The sequence below is a fragment of the Gallus gallus genome, chromosome 2 (genome assembly GCF_016699485.2).
Source record: "Gallus gallus isolate bGalGal1 chromosome 2, bGalGal1.mat.broiler.GRCg7b, whole genome shotgun sequence".
Taxonomy (NCBI): domain Eukaryota; kingdom Metazoa; phylum Chordata; class Aves; order Galliformes; family Phasianidae; genus Gallus; species Gallus gallus.
The window spans coordinates 61,521,603-61,547,408 of NC_052533.1; the positions used below are offsets into that span (position 1 = coordinate 61,521,603).

A 25,806-nucleotide genomic window follows, 5' to 3' on the forward strand; every position below is an offset into this window, starting at 1 on the left:
ATTGCTCTTTATTGTCTCCAGTGTGGATTACAATCCACTTCAGAGAATCTTTGAGTTATGCCTCCAGCTACAAGCTAAATCCTAGAGGAATAGGTCCTTTTCATATCAGGTCACATTCTCTGCAGAACACTGACAGAGAAATTAGTGTTTCTGAAAAGAAAGCACCACTTACAAAAATCTGGTATGTTTTGCATGGAAAGGCTTCAGATGAATGTAAGTGAATGGTAAAATCTAAAAGGAAATTCAATAAACCACTCATTATCTATATTCATATGACTAAGCTACACATGGAACGTAGCTTTTATCCTGCATAAAAAATGTACAGATGTTCTATAGAAAACTGTATGAACAAACTTTAACCTCACGACTGCTATTATTTTGTAATAAAAGGCTTACAGCATAATGTGAGCTTTTTTTAGAATGTAAGTTCCATGTGAGTAGTGTGTTGTTAATTTAATATTAATGCAATGCACCAGGAAGAAGTCTGCACAGAATCTAAAATAGAGAGAATCACAGTGCTGCAGACAGGAGATTTGTGGCATGGATTTTATTTGTTTCAGCACTCGGCACAAAATTCATTGACCAGGATTCCCATTGCCACAGGCCACGGGATTCGTCTGTAGTTATTTTACATGCTTTGACACGAGGATTTTGCTGCAGCATTCCTGCCACCGAGCCTAGGAATAATGTGGGTAAGTCACCTTGCACCGCACTGAAAATGTACCTCTCGCTGTCAAGTGCATATGAATGAGCTTCTTTTTTGGGAACAGCAAGAGGAAAGAAGAATACACTGAATAAACTTCTGAATTTCTTTTGCTGAACTACCCTTCAGGTGGCAGGTGTGAATGCCTTCACCGAACTCTTGCAGACTGCAAATGCGGTGCCTGCTATGCTCGTACTGCAAAGCAATTCAAACAGGGAGAGCAGAACAGAAATTTAGGTTCACCCATACGGCCTCCCCCTCCCCCTGCGAGCCCTCTCCTCTGCAGTGTCTGCCATTCAGAATACCTATCCTGTATTTCTCTAAGGAGTCAGTTCACTGTGAAGTGGTGAAGTAATTTATGACTCCCGTTATCACAATTGCTTAGCAGCTCCCAAGCATGTAAAAATAGCAACAATAATTTCTTCCACTTTCCCTTCCTTACCACCCCACAGGAGAAAGAGCTTTGTTAATCCTATAGGGGCTACACCCGCACTTGGGTGTTTCTGTAACTTACAGCGGGAGTTTGACATTTCTGAAAGTGAAGGAGTCTACAGACATCTTACTCACTGTGGAAATGCATTTCCTCAGTTTAGTTAGAGCTTCTGGGAAAGCTGTGCGTCCAGAAGCTGCTTTCTCTAGCTTGACAGTTTCATTGCTTCTATGAAATGCACTTGTATGTGATCACGGCCATAAAGGAACGCCCAGTCTCAGAACCAGTGAAGGCCACTTCCTTGGAAGCCTTCCAGGATCCAAAATGGAAACTTACCCAGAACTCCAGACAATGGAGCACAGCTTCCAGGCACAGTAGAGAGAAGAAGATGGGGAGACATTCATAAACAACGGGACTATTGCATTCATAAACAACAAGCCTATGGCAACGAGCATGGTAAAGACTGCTCCCATTTGTTCCCATTCTATGCACAAACGATTTTCAATGCAGTTATTTTTTTCCAGGTATGATCGCAGCTGCACTGCATACAACAGAGTACAGACAGCAGCCCAGTCCTTGCAAACAGATGGATCTTTCCTGTTTCTGTCTCTGTTCTGTGGGCAGGTGCTAATGCCCGAAAGTTCACAAAGATGTAACAAACTTCGGAGGCCCTCAGCACTTGGAATAGTTACAGAAATATAGATTTCTCCTCTGCTGCTACAGTCATCACCTATGTCTCAACTACTAGGAAAATTTAGATTAGTTTCCTTAAAATCATTTAAATTCCCTCTTAGTTGAGCTGGCATAAAAGACAGAGTGGGCATTTTCATATTTCAGTGTTAAACCATGTTTTGGTTTAAGCTTAAACCAGTTGAGGATCTGATTTTGTACTTGCAAATAAGTTGGTCTTAAGCTAGCACAATTAAATACATACAATTGAGACCTTAGACTTGCTTGGTTCCTTTTGGGCCATTTGCTCTGCAGTGCAGCGTCAACTTTAAACAGTCACTAAGACATGGGATGGCAGTAACCACGCTTGCAGTAAGGAATATGAAATCATAGATATCAGCTGTATAAGAGCCCTTCAGTTCACCACATGGTCTCCTCGGCAGCCAGCTTCATCTACGTATAGTAGAAACCCTGTCAGCTTCCAGAAATGAGGACTCGAAAAGAAGACAGCCACTCATTGTGACTTGTGTAGCTGTGTTTTAGGAGGAGGATGAGAATGATTTAATGGGCCTTCCATTGATATGCACAGTTTCTTCACACAGGTTAGCAGCATTTGATGATCGGCAGTATAAAATACCAAGAGAACATATCATTATGCACTACCACTTCCCACAGATTGAAGTTATAAGGACAGCCTCAGTACCCTGTACTTTCCTGAAACCTCAGTGATCAAGTTACTGGCTGCCTCACAGCTGATGTTAAAGATTAAATTTCGTCAACTCGATTAGCAGAGGACATTAAAGGTTTGGGTGGTAGCTTAGAGGATTGCTCTTTGAAAGACAGGCGGATGACTGAATCTTACAAGAGCACATATTAACCGTGATGGAAGACTCAAACCAAAGCAGGAGGTCATAACCTCCATTATGACCCAAATACCCTGTTTCTGTACCTATTTGCTCAAATCCAGTAGACTACATTACTTTTCTTCTCTGAGTTTAGCTTAAGTGCCTGGAATGTTTTAGTAGAAGCTGTGAAATGAGACATCTCACACGCAATGTGACAAGGTGACTAGCATCGACTGACATTTATAAAGCAACACTAGGCTTTCTTGGTAACATCAGAGTATTCAGCAACTTCCACTTGGTGTCCATGTTTCTGTCAGGCAACATTTCTGCTAACAGCACTCACGGGATGTCTTCCTGTTCTGCTCTAGTCTTCCCTCATGCCTGGTTTTGTACTGCTCCAACCATGGTCTGTCTTTGCAATCTGTTTACTTATTGCTGAGTGCTTAGAGAAGCTGACGTGTTGGGTGTCAGACTAAGAGGACTTATCAGGGATGGGAAGAATTCACCACCTCCCAGCATTGGTGGCTGTTTCTTCCATTGCAAGTAATTGCAAAAATGTCTTAAGGAGAAACATTTCCTGCGCAGATGATGTTCCCATCTGCAATAACCAGTCTGCATGCAGGTACCCCCACCCCCTTCAGGTAGGCTCAGAACTCCAATTCTTCACTGTCAGCCCCATCACAACACCAATAACTTTGGCTTCAGTTCCCCCAGCTGCCACTGCATCTCAGAAGGACACACAGAACTGTGCACATAACAAGGACACTGGGCATTTTTCAGAGTCCTGCCCCCACGTTTTTGGTGGGGAGGTGCAACATGCCCCAGGAAGCCCCACATATCCTGTGCTATTATAAAACAGCCACCACCAAAAACAACTCGGTGCCTTCTACGTGAGAACTAACGACTCATGGGCAAACTATTTGTCTATTAACATGTTTCATTAAAACAATCACTCCCAGTTGAGACTTACGAAAGACTCTGCCAGGCCACGGGATCAGCCCAGCTACAGTGTGCATTACCACAATGCCAGGCCAGCAGGGTTTGCAGCAGAGGATGCAGCCGACATGCTCAGACAGGAGTTCCTGCCTGCGAGCCAACTGCTCCACAAACAGGACTCATGAGTGTCACATGTCAAGTTCTCGTTTCATATCCTGCCTTCTTCCCCTTTGACCACCCAGAATCACTGTAGCTGTTCAGCAACTGGCAAAGACCGTAACAGGCAGGGTAAGCATCGGTGTTGTCCCAGTTTTACAGCTGATAAAGGTCTTTGTCTCAGCTTTCCCTATTTTTAAACTACTCCAGTGTGGCTTTGAAGGCTCGTGGCTGTCAGTTAGCAGGGGAGGGCCAGGCTGGAAGAGAAGGTGTGACTTCTGCAAGGTGGTGGTTGCTCCCTGTAGCCAGGTGCTTCAGGAAGGGTAGCTGAGGGCATTTGGAAGCCCCACGTCTGTGCTCGGGAGTCATGAGCTGGTCCTGGGGCAAAGGCAGGCTTACGCTTGGGTTTCATAATGGAGTTCATGGAAGCCGGTGGAAATTGAACCACAGCCAAGGTGGAGAGCCATGTAGAACAGATGTCTTTGCAGAGGATAAAACAAACAGAAGTGCTCAGAGCCAGAGCTGGAACTCTCGGCCCACAGTAAATCTGTAAAAAGCCCCAAAGTGCTGGAGAGGGAGGCTGTCCGACACGCTAAAATTCCACACGAATAAAGTAAAACACATTTGCATTGATAATTTAAGAAAGGACTTCTTGACCCAAAGTCAAAGTCTAGCGCAAGTCTTCTGCATGGAAAAGCTCTGATAAGCAAAGGTTTGTAACTCTCTCTGTGAGCCTTCAGTAACGCTGCTTTTTAAAAGTACACGTGCTTTTCCTAGTGTCTGATGCTAATTATCTTATCAGATAACAGGCAGCCCTGTGCTGAGTAGGTACGTAATACGTTAGCCTTGGGGGAAAAGAAAAAAACCTTATCGTTCAAGTGGATTTGAGGCTGCAGATGATCTTCTCAGTCTGTGGAAACTTTCCTCTGCGGCACAGAGCTTATATAAGGAAGGGGAAGAAGAGAAAATCAAACCCGTGCAGCTTTCAGGCTGCAGTCCTCCCGGCAGTTCCATTCTCTCCTCTATCAGCATTTTGGAATGACACGCAGGTTAAACTGCTGGTCTGGCATGGAAAGCAGCCTTGGTAATTGCAAGTTTACATTACACTACAAATGAGCGGATTATAGTAAACAGATGAACTGTAAATAGAGTATCGCCGCCCGCTTTCCTTTGTGACTGGTATTCTGATACCACTGCCGCTGCTTTTACTACAGCTACTACGGCTGCGAGGCTCCAGCTGACAGCTCCGCCTGAAGCCCTTTATTCATCTCTGTTACCACTTCAGCTGCTCTAAGAGCCAGAAGGCACGGAGGGCTCATTGGCCAGAGGCTCTCTAACCTCGCGGCCTGCCCAGGAAATCAATATGCCGCACTCGAGAGCACAAAGATGAATTGTGAAGCCGGGGCCGGCGGAGGAACGCGCGCTGCATCTGGAAGGACGCAGAGGCAGCCAGTTCTGCTCTGACAGCAGCCTCCCAGCCCGCGCATGTTTGCACACCAACCTCGTGGCATCCTTCCAAAATAATTTGTGAACCTTGGTTCACACCATTTTCAAAGTAGGTCACACGCAGTAATCTCAGTCGAGGAGAGATACACTGTCAGCAGCAGGCGCCACAAAGAAGGCAAAAAGCTGCGGCCAGCGAGCGAGCACGGGAGTGGGAGAGCTGTGGAAACGCACGGTGCGGGGCCAGCTGCACCATGGTGCTCGCCCTGCTCAAACAGCTGGTGGGCAAGCTCCAGCAGCCCGGCCTCTCGCCGCTGGTGGCTGTAAAAGGACCGACTGTTCTCCTGGACGCACCGCCAGCGTGGCTTAAATATTAATCTGAATGAAAATACAGTGGGAGAGGAAATCTAACCTTTACTTAGCTCTGTGCTCCTGACAGTGGGGATCACAGCTAACTCTGAATTACGGGGTTTAAATTTACCACGGGCCGTGGGGTATTTCTTCCTAACATACTCCCATCACCTCCTCCCGCACCGACAGACAAATCACAGTCTCAAAGGGAGATGAAACCTTTACCGAGAGTACTCCTAGAACACCTGCAGTTTCCTCTATTTTCCCATACCCTGTGCTTCATCTGCTTTAGGGGCACAGAACTAGAAATGGGTGTGTCAAAAGGCACGAGGGCTGCTCTGAAAGCGATGCCGCCTATTTTATTATGTTGGCCCACAATGTCAAAGGTGGATGTTTGTGGAATGGCAGTAGAGGCTCAACCTTTCTGCCAATATTCCATCACATCTTGCTGCCACGTGACAGATAGCAGCAGAGGGGCAGTCTGACAGAACAGCATCTGACATGGAAGCGTGGATGAAGCAAAGGTGTGTCACTGAATTCCTCCATGCAGAAAAAATGGCACCCACTGATATTCACTGGTGCTTGCTGAATGTTGATGGAAACCAAAAAGTGGATGTGAGCACAGTGAGGCGATGGGTGGTGTGTTTCAGCAGTGGCAACAAGGACAGTGGGTCCCTCCTCTGGAGCAGACTTTCATGAGTGCAGCATGCAGGGTCTTGTTCATCACTGGCAAAAATGCTCGCCTAATGATGGCGATTCTAATGGAAAATACTGTTCAGGAGCTGAGAATTTGCTCTATCAAATAGTGTCACTGTACTCTTTGTATCTGTCGCAGTTTCCATGGAAATAACTAGGAGGCATTACTTTCGGAGAGACCTACATACATTTTTGGAAGCTGGCGTTCACGAAAATAAATGCAGAAATGAGTATGCACACTTGTTCCCACACTGTAGCATCAGAAAGATCATCAGAGGACTACCAGCTGAGAGCAACAGCGCAAAACTTTTCAGGCATAGGAGCTGCTGGGAATGTGTTGCCTTTAAGCACAGCCCGCACAGCATCGGAGATGACTTAACGCAAGGAAGCTGACTGCTTGCCTGAAGAGTGTTGCAGCGTTATGTAATTTTTTTCTTTTCTTTTTTTTTTTTTTTCCCCCCCCAAATAGGTTAATTTTTAAACAGGCTCGACTTAACCTTGCTTCTGGTCAATAGTTACACGAATCTGAATGAATGTGCAGTCCCTGAAGAACTGTGCCCCAACGGAACACGTGTGAAACAGTTTTAGCAACATGGAAACGGCAGAGCCAGGGTTGGGCAAGCGTTGCTTTTTTTTGACTCCTGCAAGGAAAAGGACTGGGTTTCCTCCATCTGAAAAGCTGTGCTTTTTCCTCCTTTTCTTTTTATCCCCTGTGATGTGTCAGGCTGGAAATCTCAAATAGAAAGGAGCAAGTCATTTCTGAAGTTAGCGTGCTCTGTGCAAAGAGGGAGGGGACAGCCAGCACACTGTGGAATAGCAACAAGGCTCACGTCTCATCCAAGAAGCTGCACAGAACAACTTTCTGCTTCTTTAGAGCAACTTACCCGATCGATAGCTTGTCCAGGGAGCTGCAAGACACGCAGAAACATGCAACAATGTGCAAGCTTTATCAGTTAAATAGGGGCTGTAATGACTTCCTATGCAAACGCGTAGAAAAATCGATACATCCAGAAAGGGCTCTCACTTGGTACATAACATGGGAACAACTCATTCGATAATGCAGGATGTGATACCTCCCTGCCAAAATCCTATTGCTTGCCCATTATCACAAAGTTTCGACAGAAAACTAACCAACAAAAATCCCTTCTGTGCTGCCTTCCTAAAAGAAAATCCCTTCCTAATCCCTTCCTAAAAGAAAATTTTCTTCAAGAAAATTTGCAACAAAGAAAACCCCCAGACACCTCACATTTTTTTCCAGAACGACAAGGAAATCCAGTTGTGGTTACGAACGGGCTCAGCATTGTGCAGTTTCACATCATGCGAGCTTTATTACTTTTCAGACTAACTTCAGCATTTTCCCAGCCGGCTGCTGGCAGATGTCTTCTTAGGATTGAGAGCAAACCACTCTGAAAAGAAATTTGTTCATAAACCTTCTTAAAATGATACTGAAAAATTATTTTGTATTTCTCACTCCAGCTTGGATGAAACTTTGTTTTTTCTTCCCCCCCCCCCCCCCCCCACCTTTTTTTTTTTTTCAGTCTTTAAAAGGAATGAGTCTGAAATGTTAAACAGGTCACACAGTAATTAAGCATCTAACTGAAAATTAAACACACATTCAAAGGCTCAGCTGACAGCATATGCTAATTCATAACAGGTATGTGTCACTCATGTTTTTCATGGCTGATCGTTAGGATGTAAGCAACACTGGATCCCATCAAATCCTGAGAAGAAACACAGCTGTCTTTCTGTGGAGCTAAAGGGAGCCCTATGCCAGCAAGGCGGTGCTGTGTTCTTGAAGCTGATGTGATAGGGCAGGGCAGCCGCAGCCCATAGCTGTGCCTGGCATCCAGGTTCTGTGGCTGGGGAAGGTCTCTGATGTAGCCAAGAGCTCATGTGCCTGGTCAGGTCTAAAAAGCCACTCCTTGCCCACACCAGAATGATACTGAACATGAATAGCTGCATTCAACTTTGGAAGCCCGTGTCTCAACTGAAAAGATAGAGAAAAAATTCAGCAAGTCCTCTTCTGCTTAGCCCGGCACCACGTTTATTTCCAGGGACATGCACAACTTCTTGGCCTTGTGTTACCGAATACTTGTGGTTTGCTCACTTCTTCTTGTCCCTGACCTTTCGTAGCACAGGTTTGGCAGCTGTTTTTCAGATACACAAAAGGAATTGATTCTATATTTCCTTTGCAGAGTTGTGTTTGGGTTACTCGCATCTCTGTGACAGGTCTCCAGGTGGTAAAGAGCATTTTTCTTTGGCTTAGAGAGGGGAATGAGCAGTGCTGGATGAGATGAAAGGACCTCAGCATGGTCCTTGTGGAGGTGCAACAGTGGCACAGGAGAGCTGCAAATGAACACTGCTGGTCTGCATGCAACCTGCCCACCTCCGGATGAGGACTCACTGTGAGCAAGCTTGGGATTGCTGGAACAAGAGCTGCAGTACTCTAATAAACTGTGGTTAAAGGAGATCTTTGGCCAATGCTGAGATTGAAGATGGATTAAAGGTGGCTTAGTTCAATCTTTGCTCCCTTATCCTGAATTTCATGGGATCAGCACAGGTAAGAACTGAGTGCCAAGCTGTTATTTACTGCCTTTTGGATTTGCTGCTACAGGGAGTTCAAAGACAGCATGACCTGGCTCTTCCCAGCTCTCACTGCACTTAGTAAGGGCTCTGGCTTCACAGCATGCCAGATACCTGCAGCACCAAGACAGAAAACCCACACATCACCTCCCAGGCAATTTTTAAATTGTGTTGAGACTTTTATCCTGTTTCAACAAACAAAACAAGTTTTTTCAATGGTATAGTTTCTGGATTACTCTGGTTGGGGATGGGGAACCTCACTTGGTCTCTTCAACCTATGACTGGCAGATAGCTAGACAGGAGAGAAGATATAAAAACCAAGACTGTTACCACTGCACATTCATTAGCACGCACATTTCTATACAAGAGAAGCCTTTCCCTAAAAACATCTCTATAGCACTGATGCTACTGCAGAAGTCTCAACTGCTACTGCTTGGTTTTTTTTGTTTTTTTTTGTGGCTTCACAGTTCCTGCTGGCCCGAAGGATCACCCTCTACCTGGCTAGATGGTTGAAACACGTGGAAGGGAACACACAGTGCACATAGTAAAAGTGGAGGATGCATTTTGGTTCCGCTCATCTTTCTCCTTCCTTCTGTGCCCTCTACTCTGCCCCAAGGAGCACTGCAATAAGCCTGATGTGGGAAGTCTCGGAAGTCAAAACTTACACAGGTGGAACTGAAAGCAGAAGAGGCTCAAAAACCTATGCATATGTATCACCACTGATACTTCTAACCAACTTGCTTAGCTGACCACCACTGGATTTACAGTCTTAATTTAGTGTTTTACACCTCCTACACTCAGAACGTCAAACTATGTCATCTCCCTCATGAGCCAAAAGAGCATGTCCCTCCATCTCATTCATTCAAGAGACAAGTAGCACAATAGCTGGCTTAGCCTGAAACTCTCCACACCCCAAGGCCATGAGTGTACCTGGATTTTATACACCGTGATCCTTATAGCCTTAACCCAGCAACACCCATATATATGTACCCTTCAGCGTGAAGCACATGAGGTTTTCTTGTGTTGGCACTGAACAAAAAAGTGCTAATCCTTCTGGGATTAGTCAAATGGGGCTTAAAAACCCTCTCAGGTGCTTTTCAGTTGCAAGATTTCCTTGGCAAGTGCAGACACTGGTCTCAGTCATGATTTCCCACAGAATCTAAGCTTCAATAAGAAAAAAAAAATCAGACTCACAGTAGCAAAATAACTTTTTCAAGTTCATACCCAATGCAAACTGTTGCAACACTGGCCTGCTGAATTTGCAGAGAAGCAGCTCCTTTGTCTGTGCTGTTCCTCCATCCCAGCACCGAACGAAATAACCGAGGTGACATCCTGATCTCTTGGGGGCTCATGTGCTGCACAGGGCGGCCCAGCAGCCCCCTAACTTCATGCTGAAGCTCGTGAATGTTGGAACAAGAGGCAGGAATGGGTACTGGAATGATTCACAAGTGATAAAGATCCTGAAAGAAGGAGGCTGGAGGAAAGGATGAGTAACAGAAATAGCTTGCTTGTTTCCTCTTCAGAAAAGCAAGAGGAGCGAGGGATGCTGAAACGAGAACATACTTCTTTTTTCCCCTGTGGCTACTAGGAAGTTGACAGGAAAAGAAAGGCCTGCTCTTGTTCAGCAGCTAGAAATGGGAGCTTCACCCTGAGCAGGTACTCACTGGCTATAAAACGAACCAAGGAACTGTATCTACAAGCACGGTCCCGCAGCCATTTCCTTTCAGAAAGTCCCCAGAGCTGGTAGGAGCAAGGGACTGAGCTTCTCAGGAGGACGGTAATAGTTTATGACAGAAGTTGTCTTGCCTTCTGCAGGGGTGAGTTCCCAAATCAGTCTTGCAGGTACATTTCTTGAGAACTTTTCACTGGTCTAAAACTGCACCGATTTTCTTTTATTTTGTGCAGTGAAGTGGTGAATATCGGCCTGGTGAGTATTCTTTTTATTCCACTACATCATGCTTTTTCAATGAAAATGATTACTAAAAAATGATTTTAAAAATGTTTGCTGGAATGTATTATTATTTCAGTATTTGTCGTACCCTGAGCACTGCATGTTTTACTAATTCAGACTGCTCTTCCCTTGACCACTGTCTTATTCATTCACCTGACCAACACAACAGCCCTGCTGGGACCTCAGCAGTCGCTGGGACTCACACAGTCACTCAAAGACAGACTTGCTTCAATGTAAATAATGTAAATTAATCTTTTTTTTTTTTTTTTCACTCCATTTGATTTGGCTTAAGCCACATAATTCAGAGTTCTATCCCATCTGTCTCACTTAATTACAGTAATTGCAGAACCTAAATTTGCTTCCAAACACCATTAATTAATATTATACTACAGGATGGGTGGGTAAGGGGGGACAACTCCTCTATTTCTGATTCCTAAAATCCCCCAGCCAAACCAAAACAAGGTCTGGAAGACTTTGCATTAGTTTTCAATGTCAGTGTTGAGGACTTAATAACCACAGAATGTGCTCTGTGGTCTTTAATAACTTCATATCATAAGCAAACATTGTTTGCTGGCAAACATTTTTGCTAAAAACATCTTAACTTGAATTCTTCTTTGTGCCAATGTACAGGAGACTTTGCTCCAAGTAGGAAAATTTACATAACAGGATGCATAAGCCCTGTATGCTGTACTTAATTAGATTTTATTTTTTTATTTTTCTTTTTTGAGCAAAGTGTTACCAATGTCTGAATTAAGCCTCAGATAATACTGCTTTAGATAGAGCAATCTGAATCAACCACAAGTAAAATCAACCACATGTAACCCTATTGGGTCACAGGTTTGGGGGGGGGGGAGGGGGGAGGGGGGAGAAGAGGGGGAAGCCATCTAGTGGACAAAAATGTAATTATTTACCAGAAAACATTTTCCTGCACAGTACTTTTGCTGAAGAAATGTGTTTGTTTTTATGTCAGTTTTTCATCCCCAGTGCCACTTCTCCATGAGTCCTCTGGAAGGCTCTGGGAAAACAGAGCTTACTGGAGAGCGACAGCATAGATCTCTCAGCACAGCTTCCTGGCAGATTCTGAGATTAGCGATCATCGTAAAACTTACAGTGGGTTCTGTTCCTCCTGTCCCTCACACCGAAATTATCCCTGTATTTCTAACAGTGCCGTGAGGGTCACCAGCCGACTGACTGAGCGTCTTATCGTTAGATGCAACACCCTGTGCCAAGGAGACTGGTGTTGCCACAGGGTTTAAATAGCTGAGCTAATATTTAAACGTCTGTCCCCTCTGATCTCTGCAAAATGAGGAGAAGAGACTTTGTGACTGCACACAGACAGCTGCACAGTGCCCAGAGCACTCTGCAGGCCTCAGCGAACCTCCTCGCCTCACAGGTAGCGGTGCAACCCACACAGCAGCACCCAGCTCCTCTCTAACATAAAGAGCAGGCAGGGGCAACGAGGAGCTCTCCTCTTGATGCCATTTGCAGCACTCACGGGCCTGTGCTGAAAGGCTGCCTATCAGCACTGTGGTGGCCCGCGCAGCGGGTTCAGTACCTGAACGTACCCCCAGCAAACCGACCTACTGCGCGTGGCTCTCTGCTTCCTTTTCTGCTTGTCACCGTGGGGGAATAAAGCTAACATCTCTTTTATGCCATACTCCTGGAGACCCAGCCCCACATTCATTCTCCTCTGCCATGAAGTTCACAGCACTAATCTTGAAGAGCAGATAATGATCAGCCATGCCCGGGCAAGCCGCAGTACTGAAGCCAAAGTATAATTTCTGTGGGATTACAACAACACAAACCACCATCATCAGAGACTGCACTGCGATGATGCAAGCAAACATCTGTAACTCCTGCTGCTCCGGGCGAAACACCGACGTGGGATTAGTGAGCTGCCACTTGGAGCCCGCTCTGACTGCAGCTTTCGTTCCCCTGACCGCACCGCTTTGGCGTGACCTAAGACACAACTCCAGATATTGCCATTAAAATTAAAAACAAAGAAACCTCAGTCTTTCTAAATAATTTGTTTAGGAGCATCCCATGCAACGGTTTCCACCCAAGCCACCTTTACAGCGGCAAACTTTTACTAGGAGGTCTCCAGGGCTTCCCTTCCCCATTAACCCTGCGCAGCGCTCTGAGCTGCACCGTACAGCAGCAGCCCTCTCCTTATGCTGCTCCTGTGTTTGTCCCAACACAGGAAACATCCCATGCATCACTCTGGACAGAGCCACCTCGCCGTGCTCAGATGATTCCTGTGTTGCTGGGTTATGGGACAAGGGAACAGCGGCTCCCCAACTATCTTCCATAGACCTTCTCCGCTGTCTCCTATTCATCCCCTTCCTAATGAATCACAGCCTTTTCTCTCTCCTCATAATAACCAAATAAGGATTTCAGAGTTTGGCCCATTCAGTACATTCTGTGTTTTAATACAGACAAGAATGGAATACAAAATACTGCCAAAAGTTTAGCAGCAGGGGCAACCTTTCTGCTATTTGCATGTCTGCAGTTCCCAGTTCAACAACGCCGACTCGCTGTTACGCACGACCTCAAGGCAAGGAATTCATAAACAATAATAATAACTACCCAACTGGCCACGCATAACTGCAGGATGGCATAGAGCAGAAAAATGCTGCTTTGCTCCTTCACAAAGCTTGCAGCATAAACTTTGCGCTGTCAGTTTAAAACTTTGGCATATGCGTCTGCAAATGGGGAGGAACCAATTTTCAGATACTTGTGAAATATAAACTTCAGCTGTTGCCAAGCTCACAGATAGATTTGCTCCTTTTTATTTTTAAGTTTCCTGAATCTGTGAAGAAACCCACAAAGCCGTTTTAGAGCTGCGTAGCTATGAAAAATGTACACGCTTCTGGTTTTTTTAAGCAGCATGCTCAATCATTGTAATTATTCCTTGAGAATGCTTTTTAAAAAACAGAACCACGGCTATTTTTCACAGCTACAAAACCCTAAAACAGCTCTACAGCTTTTTGTGAAACTTAACAAAAAGAAAAAAAAAACGCCTTTCAGCTAAGAACAGTAAAAATAGATCAAAAACCAATTAGCTGGACCACATGGCAGAAGACAGGTGTGCTTTGGATGTGGTATTTATACAGAAACCAGATAATCATTTTTTCACTTTTACAGATTCCTGAGGACTAAAAATATCACAGGCCTCCCTCCGCCAAAGCCCGCTGCATCCAGTTAAAACACCGTCCACTCGGAGAATAACCTGAGGATGCAGTCTGAGACATTTCTCTTGCCTCCTACCGAGCTCTGAAACTGAATTAACATTAAAAGCAGCAGACTGATGGGTGAATTATGGTAACAAGCCTTCAAAAGCAAGTCAACTCCTTTAGAAAGTGCAGCCAGAGAGAACGCCAGAAACACTGAAACCAATTAAGGCTGCTTTAGCATTACACCTGTTTAAATGAATGCCAAATCCAACCCAGAATTATTTACATTATGTTATTAACAAAAGGACATATGAGTAATGGGAAAATAGAAGTGGTTTATGCAAAACAGGCTCTACTGAAACCAGCTGAAAACCTCAGGTACTTGTGGCAGATAACAGAGGCTGTAGCCAGACGTGTTACTGCCCTGGGTCAGGCAGAGGGACTCTGTATCCCAAGTCACTGTCCCCAGGCTGCCCGGTGTGCGCCAGAGTAAATACTCACATAATTGCTCCTTATGCAGTTCAGTCGGAATGACCTTCCCCATCTCGGAACAGAAGCTATTTTTTAAAATGATATCGCTTAAGCAGACACAGATCTAGGGTTTGATCATGCAGGAGACTGCTGTGAGATCTGCAGAGGATTGCCCCTTGTAGGCAAATGGTGGGGGACAAGCAAATGGCAAAAGGCCGGGAGCATCAACCTCTTCCCCAGGCTGCTGTCTTACTGAAAAAAAGAGAGACTGGGACTTTCCTCCTGTAGGTTACAACCCCTTCCTTCCTGCCCACTTTCCCCACTGTATGAGACACTGCATGCACGAAAACCTAGGACAGGCAGGCAAAGGACATGGTTCTAAATGCGAGGCTGGTAGCTGGAAGCAACCAAAGGAATCCAGTGAAGTTGTGTAGCAAAAGGAATACCTGCAGGCATACCTGCAGAGCCCTCTCGTGCCTTTGCCTTGCCTTTAGGATCTTGTCCTGTTTTCTGGTGGTGTTGGCCAGCGGCCATTGATGAAAATTGACAGACCTTCTGCAGAAGAAGGTTTCCAAAACCACTTCCTCACTAAGCCCATCTTTTCATTGAAAATGCCTGGCCACCTCATGCAGGTGACTTCAGTTACACTTCCCTGACACTTGGGTTAAGTTTAAATCCCTTTCCTCCAAATTCAGCCTTTTGTGATGCACCTACTTTAACTGGTTCAGGAACGATTTCTCAACCCAGCAGAAAATCAAGCTGTCTCATTTACTTTCTGCAAGCACATTCAATGGATTTGACCTTGAGATAACTATTGTCCATTCCTGTCACAGCCAGAATACACATAATTCATTTTGAGCATTTGTTTAACTCAGCAATATGACAGAAAAAGACATCTCTATATTTTACACTAAAAAAAAAAAAAAAAAAAAAGCCTTACAAAAGAGTTATTCTGTGTAAAGAAGGTACATAACAAAGAACAAGTTTTCACAATTCTGCTTCCAGTTTGACTAGGGCAGCAAAATAAAGTGGCTCTGCTCCATCCCCATACCTAACACATGCACTATACAGATAAGAAAAGACAGGTTTTACAACACATTGGATAAACTGCTGCTCCCCATTACCGCTCTGGGGAAACTAAGAATGGAAATAAAAGTTGTATAACAAGCAGCGGAGCACAGAACCAACAAAAAAAGCACAATTCAGTGCTGTGCTCAATGCACATCTCAGAGGACTTTGCTGGATCCTCGCTCTCTCCTCAAGCAATGCTCATTCCAGGAGTGGTTGAACACCGCAGAGTGATCATGGGCTCCAACAGAAGTCTGTGAATATGTTCCCAAGAAGCTCCCAACTGTGCTTCAAAACCCAAGATGACTGCCATTTAAGGTTCTTGAGGGCTGAAAGAGCTTACACATAAGATTTTCCTCTTGAAACCAAGAACATCAGGACCCAGAAAGAGTTCCAGCTGATTTTCCAAGCATTGAGTGACTGGCTTTCTTAAATACAGCTGCTTTCTTCATTAGAAGACTAAAAATAGCTCTGCTCCTAGCAGGCTGACTTCCTCTTAAGCGTTCTGCCATATCCATGTGTGTATTTCATTCAGGGTTTCTGCATGTCTACACCACTGTGATTCTATTTCAGCCTTTAAGTACATTCAAGAAATTTTTCATTTCCCTCTTCCATATTCACTCCAGATGTCCTGAACTGTCCAAAACTGTTTCATGTTAGGAGAATTTGTAGGGATATTCTGGCATTGACACTGCTTGCATCTGCTTCAGTGTTTTTAGGAAAGATCAACTTTCTTCCCCAACTGCTAGCAAATATGGACAACAAGTTTATGGTTTTTAAACATCCATGATTAACAGTAGATGCTTTGCTTGTTTCTCATGCAGAAAGAATAACTAAATACTACCATATCAAACTTCCAATTTTTTTTTCAATAGATGCTAGTGTGAGAAAACTGAGGAACTGAAATATTTCCATATGTCTCAGAAAGCATACTGCAATGGCAGCACACGCTTCTTCACAGTGCCGTGCCAGTATGCAAAAACCCTGTTTTGAAAAGATATCCAGACGGAGAGCTGGGAGACTGTTGAAGCACACGTTGCAGTGCTCCTCTCAATACCAGTCACCCTGTTTTCCAGACCATGCAGAAACTGTGCACTGCTGCTCTCTTCTAGCTGTCAGGGTGGTTGTGAAAATCAAAGAGGGGACACAGGAAGGTAAAGATATATCCTTATGTTTCCCCTTAGTGTTAAGTTAGTATAGAAACACAGAATGCCTTAGGTTGCAGGGAACCTCAGAGATCATCTGGTTCCAACCCTTCAGCCATGGACAGGGCAGCAACCTACCAGATCAGGCTGCCCAGGATCCCATCCAACCTGGCCTTGAACACCTCCAGGGATGGGACATTCACAACATCCCCAGACAATCTGTTCAAGTGCCTCACCAATAACTGAGTAAAGAATTTCTGCCCAACATGTAACCTAAATCTCCCCTTTTTTAATTTAAGACCATTTCTCCTTGTCCTATCACTGTCAGCCCATGTAAAAAGTTGGTCCTCCTCTCATTTATAAGCTCCCTTCAAGTACTGGAGGGCCACAATGAGGTCTCCCTGGAGTCCTCTCCAAGCTAAACAAGCCTAACTCCCTCAACCTTTTTTCATAGGAGAGATGCTCCAGCCTTTTGATCATCCTCGTGGCCCTCCTCCAGATCCTCTCCTAAAGCTGCACATCTTTCCTGTGTCAGGTGCTCCAGACCTAGACACAGTACTCCAGATGGAGCTTCTTGAGGGGAAAATCACCTCCCTCTGCCTGCTGCCACCCCCTTTTGATGCAGCCCAGGATACTGTTGGCCTCCTGAGTTGCAAGTGCACACTGGTGGATCATGTACAGCTTTTCATGCAACAGGACTCGCAAGTCCTTCTCCACAGGGCTGCTCTCAAGGAGTTCTTCTGCCTATCTGCACTCATGCCTGGGACTGCTCCAACCGAAGTGCAACACCTTGCACTTAGCTTTATTAAACTTCATTCAACTCTCATGTACCCACTTTTCCAGACTGTTGAGATCTCTATGGAAGGCATCCCTTCCTTCTATTTTATCAACTGCACCACTCATCTTGGTATGTTACCACCAAACTTGCTGAGAGTGCATTTGTTCCCACTCTCTATATCATTCACAAAGGTTTTGAAGAGCACTGCTCCCACGACAGACTCCCAGGGGACAGCACTCACGACCAGCCTCCACTTGGACATAGATATGTTGACCACAATTCTCTTGCTGTGACCATCCAAGAAACAGTCCAGCCTTCAAATCCGTATCTCTACCATTTAGAGATGAGGACATGGTGTGGGACCATGTCAAAGGCCTTGCACAAGTCCAGATAGATGCCATCAGTTGACCTTCCTTTGCCCACCAATGTTGTCACTCCATCTCAGAAGGCCACCAGACTGGTCGGACATGATCGGCCCTTGGTGAATCTGCACTGGCTGTCTCAGATCTCCTCCTTGTCTCACATGTGCCTTAACATCTCTTCCAAGAGGATCGGCTCTGTGGCCTTCCTGGCACAAGTATGAGACTCACCAACCTGTAGTTCCCCAGGTCCTCCTTTCTCCCTTTCTTAAAATTTAGTTATGTGTCCCTTGTCCCCTTTTCCAGTGAACAGGGACTTTATCTGACAACCATGACTTTTCAAATATGATGGAGAGTGGCTTGGTAACCACATCAGCCAGTTCCTTCAGGACCCTAGAATGCATATTGTCTGGCTCTGTAGATTTATACTCAGTCAGCCTCATGAGGCCATTTCAAACTCTTACAGTGGGAGGGATTTTGCTACCCCCAGTCCTCTCGTGGAGGTTCAGGGACATGAGAGGTATGGGAAGCCTGGCAGCCAGTGAAGACCAAAGCAAAAACCTCACTGAATACCACAGCCTTCTCCATGTTTGTTAAAGCCAGTTCTCCCTCCTAATTTATCAGAGGGGTACATTCTCCTTAGCCTGTCTCTTCTGACCAATGTATCTAAAGAATCCATTACTGTTATTCTTCATATCCCTTGCCAAGTCCAGTTACATGTGCATCTTAGCTTTCCTGATCCCATCTCTGCATGTCCAGACAGCATCCCTGCGTAGCTCCCAGGGTACTCATCCCTGCTTCCACTGTCTGTACTTTTCCTTCTTATCCCTCAGTCTGAGCAGCAAGGTCTTGTTCTGCCATGCTGATTTCCTACCACCTCTGCTTGATTTCTTATGCTGGGCAATGGAGAGCTCTTGTGCTCTTAGAAAAGTGTCTTAAAGAGTTACCATTCCTATGTCCCTAAGGACACTTTCCCAGGGAATTTCCTCCAAAAATTCCTTAAACATGCTTGGCTCCATGTAGCTCTGAAGGGTTCTTGAAATCCCAGTTTAGACTCTAAAGTAAGAGTCTGTGGCACATGCTCAGTGTTGGAGAAACTGCATTAACACTAGACTGGCACACCAGTTATAGTCCGGCATTGTTGGAGAAATGCATTTGCTTCTGCACCAGGGAAACTTCAGATATCATACCCAGCCACTGCTCAGCATTCCCAGAAGCCAATGGAAAAGTTCTTAAGGCTTTGATAAAAACTTCATGGATATCCCACGGATTTACAAGGATGCAGCCCTTGAGATATCAGATAAAAATTTGCTTCCCTGGGAAGATCAGCAAGAGGGACATTAGGGATGAGCTCCACGGTGAATGAGGAGCCAGAATTTAGCAGAGCTGAATTCCCCAGCTCCCAGACTGCAAGGAAACTTGTGCCAATCCCAATACTCTTTTCTCTTGAATCACTGAGCATGACTCTCCACATCACTTTACAACTCCGAACAGTATAGTTTGCAACAATGGGAACACCAGTTAAACCAACAGCTTATCTCCTAAAATTCAAACCAGGAATATATTTACTTTTCCAAAGCTTTGGTTTATAAGTATCATGCACTTCACTGAACCTGTCCAGGATATAGCTGTGAAACAACAGTATTCTAGTACTCAAGATATTTCCAGATAAAAAGGATTTGCATAAACATGATGAAACACTGGTAGCACTTCTGCCCAACCCTAATCTTCTTCCAAGTGTAGATGTGTTATCTAATGAACTTAAACAAGTACAACCCTCGTACAGATAAGCCGGTTGCAAAATTTTCATGCCAGGGAAGATAATTTAAAGAGAACTCCAAGTCTTGTTTTTAGTCTTGAGTTGCAGTCATGTGAATTACCAAATGTGTCTGAGAATGCAAAGGTATCCCCCAAACCCTTCTTACCCTATTTACTTCTAGAAGAGTCGAGGTTGGTTCCAACCTCACAGTCTCGGGTCAGAAGCCATTCTGAGAATGGTACAGCTTTTGACTACATGAAGAGGAAAGGGAGAGTAGAAATATCCTGATACCCAGGAAGGTGAAAAAGATAAATGTCATCTAACCTCTCCCTCAAAAGTACATTAGGTAATACCACCCAGAAAAAATAGCCTTGGCCATTTTTTATGCTACAAAAAGAAAACAAAAACAAACGAAAAAACCCCACAGGTTTCAGCCCCTCTTTCTTCATAAATAGGAAATAACAACTCACAAGAAGCCAACACAAGTAGAAAGTAAATTAATCTGGGTATGTTTTGCTCTGAACTGTGCTTCTGCACTCGTACAGCAATGCCAATCAAGAACAAAACTTGGCTTGCTGTATCCTTTCCCTCTAAATGTCTTATTCTGACCAAACAACTATTCTGTTTTCTGATTAAACACTATACAGCGTGTGTTAATTTCTGCTTCAGCTGATTTTGCTACACTAAATGCAAATGCTTCCTGTACTTATGAATACAATCTGTTCATAGTGAATAGTTTAGAAAATCTGGCTGAGTTAAAACAGCAACAGTATCCATGTGGGACCAATCTTCCCCGGACAACTCTTGTACTTTGATTCATAAATTCTTTCCATAGGAAGTATCTGTGGAAAATCTCCAGCACATCCAGAAATGCAGAACTCTGTTGTTTGAGTTATTATAAGTCCTAAATACTTACTGCTTCTCCCTTTAGTTTTTAATTTATATAAGCATTGGCCCTTGGGTTCGCATGAGACACTTCTATGCCTATTTTTCATTATTATAGAATGTGTGTTTTAATAACTGCAATACCATCCATCATTAGCACTACCACATGAACAAAAAACAACTCCCAGTTCTGAAAAACCTTATTTCCGCACCTCTTCACCTGCTGCTATCATTCTGTACATTTGACCCGTGGAATAAAGATCCACTTGTTTGATTATGAAGTAAACGTACCACTATCTGACTTAGAGAACAGTATGCCAGGAAATGACAAGTCCTGTAAGAGGTGAGGGTCACAGCAGTGGCAGAGCAGTGGTAAATCTACAAAGGAATGACCGAGACCCGCAGCATTCATGATCCAGCACGTATGGAGCAGAAGAGCACTGGAGGGAAGCGTGGCTGTGGGGATGTCAGAACACATCCAGTATTTGTAAGAGACATTGGAGGATGAAGGGTTTGTTTCCACACCAACGGTGTATTTTGGACATGCTCAGTTGCCCAGAATGGAGAGCTTAAGCATGCTTGGGTGGTTTTCTGCTCATCTCTGGCAATAAGAGCGCTTGCAATTTGTCATGCATTTCTGCAGAAGTGCAGGGTGTTGCCTTGACATGAGAAGGAGCCCTCCTGCAGCTCAGAGCCTTGCTTATGAAGTGATCCCAACAGAGGAACCCTAAGTCTTTCCTGAACTAAGACTTACATAACCTTTACTAGAACACTGCGACTAGTCAGGAAGAAAGAAGAAACGAGCTTTTACTGCACCTGAGGGCCCAGGAACAAACTTATTAAGTCACAGTGGCACCTTACTAAAATCTCCTGTCTGTCAAAGTTCTCTTTAAGTTCACTGCAACAACTTAAGGCTTTTTCACAGAGCATTTGTTCTCTGTTGTTTGCCTCTGTCAGACTCATGTTTACCCAGTATCTCTTTTCTGCCCCGCTTTCTTCAAATGGTTCCTGTTCCTCATGTTTCCACTGCTCATCAACAAAGGAAGTTCAGGTGTACCCTGAAAGTAATGCCCATTGGATGTTGCAGTCCTCATCTCTGAGCAGCATTTCTCTCACAGTTTGTCCAACTCCTATCCAGGCACTCCACCCCAGGCTTCAACAGTAGTTGCAAATATGGAATTGCAGAGGATCACAAAATGGTTGAAGCTGGCAGGGCCCTCTGGAGCTCATCTGGTCCAACCCCTGCTCAAGTAGGACCACCCAGAGCAGGGTGCCCAGGCCCACATCCAGGTGGCTTCTGGAGATCTCCAAAGAGGAGACCACATCCTCTCCGCAGCCTGTTCCAGTGCTTTGTCACTCACCCAGCTCAGACGTGCATCCCAATGTGTAAACAGAACCAATTTCTTCTTTCTCACACCAAGACAAGGTTCTAGCTCTTAGCAGGAATGCTGTGGCAGCAGAATTCTTTGGGTAAGCATTCTGTGGGTTTCTTTTAAAAACTGAATTAGTCATGTGCAGAGTATGTCTAGAATGGAACAAGGCCAGAGATAAAGTCCTTTTTCAGCTCTAGCTATGCCAGCTGAAGAAGATGATCTTTCCAGCTGCTTCTCACCCCTGCCAGAAGATACAGCAAGCTGACCTGCTAGAGTGAGTATGTTTCAGGCAAAATGAGTGAAGCTTACTCCAGATATTTAAATATTTAGTCTTTGCTCACCCAATTTGTCCTGAATTAAGCAGGTTTATGAGTGGTCCCCACGATGCTGAGCCACAGGTCAGATGGGCCAGTACCCACTGATGTCAGTAATAAGTCTCCAGGTAGAAGATTCCTATTGGTAGTAGCTTTCTCAGCTGGCTGGGAAATATGCATGAGAGAACCTGTACCTGCAGCCCTGGACTAATGTAAATGCTTTTTATCACCAGTATAGCTCCTTCTTTTCCCTCGTGGGATTGCCCTAGTGTTACAAGCAACTTTATGCAGTATCATCTGTTCTATGCCACAGTTGAAAACAGATCAGCTTGCTCGTGTAAATCATGCCCAAGGTTATTACCCAGCACTTCTGAGATCAGGAAGGATAGCAGGTATACAGTTTTTCTTAAACAGTGCCTAGAAGGATGAACTTTAATTTATTCCACATAATAAATAAGTAAAACCATTTTAAATCCCTCTGCAATAAGTGTTCACTGTACTCAGTTCACCCAGCATTTTTCTCTAACTCTCAGAATATCCTAAATAGTTTAGCACAATACGAGTATCTTTGATTTCAGAGGCAAGGAAAACCGTTAAGAAATGTCAGAGATTACCTTCCATTAAGCTTGCCAGTTTGTAAACATGAAAGTGCACACACATGGCATTTGACTACGCCCTGATCAGTTTGAGCAAAAAGCAGGTATGACAAGTGCTCTCATTTAAGTTGTAGTCATTACCTCATGCTTCATACCTTCTGTTGATAGCAACCTTGTCATGCAGCCAAACAAACAACAACCAGCATAAACAAAATCGATCACTCTGTTCTTATAGTACAGAAATGTACATAATAAAACCCATCAATTCCCACAGAGATACACTTTAAAATAGTTAGGTTGCCGCTATAAAAGAGAGACATAAAATAAAAATAGGCTAACAGCATCTAAAGCTATTCTATTGAGATGTCTGCAGCTGTAAATGGGTTAGTTTGGCTTTTTGAATTATAGTTTACAGAAGCATCTATGCAAGATTACAGCTATGAGTTACTGGTGTGTATGGTTTAATGGATTTTCCTGCTCTCTGGTACTGAAAGCTCCCCGTCTGGAGTTTTGCTTCTCAACAGATCTAATCAACTAATACTACGTTTTAAAATATTTTCTTATTAGCTACTAAACTTGTGATTCTTGGACCCAAGGAATGAAGTAGGGAGAGCTACACACGTTTGATTTATGTGAAAATGGTCCCTATTTTCGTCTGTTTGAGCTATAGATATATTTGCCCTGTGAAAGTCAAGAGGCTTATGTTTCTCCTACATCTAGAAGCAGTATTTTTAATACTCCTGTTTAAATGCGATTTAAAATATAGCTGACTGCACTGATTAAACTTTACACGTTATTGCTTCCTTGGTAGCCCTTACACAGTTTCCATTAGCTCTATAGCCAGTCCATGGCCTTATCCTATAACACTCTTTCACGTGAATAACTATTATCAAATGCTAACATATGCAAACTCTACCTCACTCAGCAACTTCCTTAATTGATAATAGCATTATGAAAAGAATTGAAACAACACCTTTGAATAGTGTCTGCCTCTATTATTCTTTCTGAATTTCTCGCTTCTATTCCTGGCTAGTGCTTAACAGGATCTGTAAGCAATTTGGTGAAAAGCACCTTTCATTTTCATCCAGCTGGATTTTAAGGACACTGGCTATTTGTACGACGTTCTGCCATGGCTCTCCTGATTCATCCATCAGAAGCAGCTTTTGAGAGCTGTCACTAACCTGAACTAAGGTTTGAGACAGTGCAATGAAAAACTCAACGTCAGGCACAGAAATTTCCAAGGTGAGCTCCCTGGACAGAGTTCACACAACCTGGCTCACCTTGAGAAAGATGGTTTGTATTACACTGTGCCTTCACATAAATAATACCTACATCTTCAAAGCAGCAGCCCAATTACACCAGCTCTGTGTATGAACAGCACTAATACAGAAACCCAAGGAGTTTAGGTGAGGTATAAAATCTATACGTGCAAAAAGCAGCCCATTAGTGAGACACGCTGGGCTGCTGGAAAAAAATCAGTGTAAAGGCCAAGCACAGAATTTCAGACAGGAGTCAAGCAGCTCCCAGCACAGACTGCAGATGGGCACTGCCACGCGAGTCTGATGTGGTTTTCCTGGCAGTAACTGAAGACAGGCAAATACTACTGCTGTGAAAATTTTATCTGTCTCAGTAACTCAGCTCCTCTGTACTGCTCATCTCCCACAAGCGTGTATTAAAGCACCACAAAGTGCAACACGTGACACCAGTCGACTTCTAACATCTGCTGCATAGAACACGGAAAAGCACTCCACAGGATTTCTAAGGAAAGCTGCCTTGTAAGCACGCGAGAGAGCTGTGCTCATTCTTTTCTGTCAGGAATTGAATTCAACTCCAACCCCAGCTTTTAAAAGTTAGGAAAAGTCTATCTGCCCATGCCAGTGCCGTCCGATGGGGCACCAAAGCAGAGCAGGGCTGTGGGAAGGGAACTCAGGCGTGGGGTCAGGAGCTGAGGGAGAGTGGGGCCAGGTGGCCGCTCTACTACGGGCTTTGCCAGTGAGAGCGTCAGGTTACGGAGTGATTTGGCTGAGCGAGGCAAGGCGAGAGGACTGGAAAGGAGATCTGCGGCCCTGTTGCTGTTACAAATTGAAACCATGATGTAAACGGAGGAGGGGACAGCTGCGTTATTCACGAGTGACTGAGTGGCACCCATAGTGAGGGCAAGCCCTGCTCATCAAAATCTCACTCTCTCTGCTGACCTTATCGCCAGAGGTAAACCAGCCGGCGGGCATAATCCCACATGGCACTGCTCTCGGCTTCCCGCTCCAGATTTCCAGGGCAGGTCACAGATACGAGCAAAACAGATGGCTATTCTGGGTAGCCAGTATATTGTGATGGCTTTCGCTAGGAACATCTGCAAATCCCCTGATGGCAGGGGTCGGCCTACTGCCGGCCATCCCGCATCCCGCCCGGCTCCCCCGCCACCTCAGCTCAGCTTCTACACCCTCATTGTGTGTAGCGCAACAATTGATTTCGTGATAAGCATTTGATATTTATACAAGCGGAGAAGAGAGAGAGGGAAAAAAATCTGTCAGAAATAGCTTTACAGATGAGTCTTCTCATTGTCTAACAAGCTTTTCATTGTTTTTAATTTTCATTTCTCTCCATGGTTCGGGGCACTTTGAAAAAAATCTATTCAGCAGTTTCCCACTCATAATTCAAGAAAGAGAGTCATGTATTATAATAGAGATAATTAGCTTTGACTGAAAATAATAAGCTTGGCACCAAATATCCCCCCACTACTGCACAGAATAACCATTTATCGTCTTATATACTCTCCATCAAGCCTAATTACTGCAACAGTAATTACTAACCTGTTGAAAGAACAAAAGAAAATGCAACTGGCTCTGCACCGAAATAAGGAGTACATTGCTGTTTCTAATAAGGAGCTCTTGGTCACCCCTTTTCAGAACACATTCACGTGACACCACTTAGAGCCCTCTCAACACATATATTTGTACCCCCCAAAAAAGAAAATACATCCACAAATAGCCTGATTTGAATGGCTAGGTCGCACCCCTTCGGGGCAAATTTCTGTTCTGTTATACTGAAGGAATTCCAGGGATTTTTGGATTTCTGGGAATTTAAGAGAGCAGCGCCTGTCCCCAGCTGCCTGCTGTGATGAG

The 25,806-nt window shown here is 44.4% G+C and overlaps 1 long non-coding RNA gene and 1 other non-coding gene across 9 annotated transcripts in view; one reads left to right on the top strand and one right to left on the bottom strand.

The window, feature by feature from the left end:
* Positions 1–25,806, bottom strand: part of ATXN1 — a 257,493-nt gene that overhangs the window by 17,496 nt on the left and 214,191 nt on the right. The window lies entirely within an intron of this gene.
* Positions 3,820–13,200, top strand: LOC124417718. Its single transcript, XR_006937209.1, has 3 exons — positions 3,820–3,871; positions 9,280–10,739; positions 11,734–13,200. It is a non-coding gene; the product is annotated as an uncharacterized LOC124417718 (long non-coding RNA).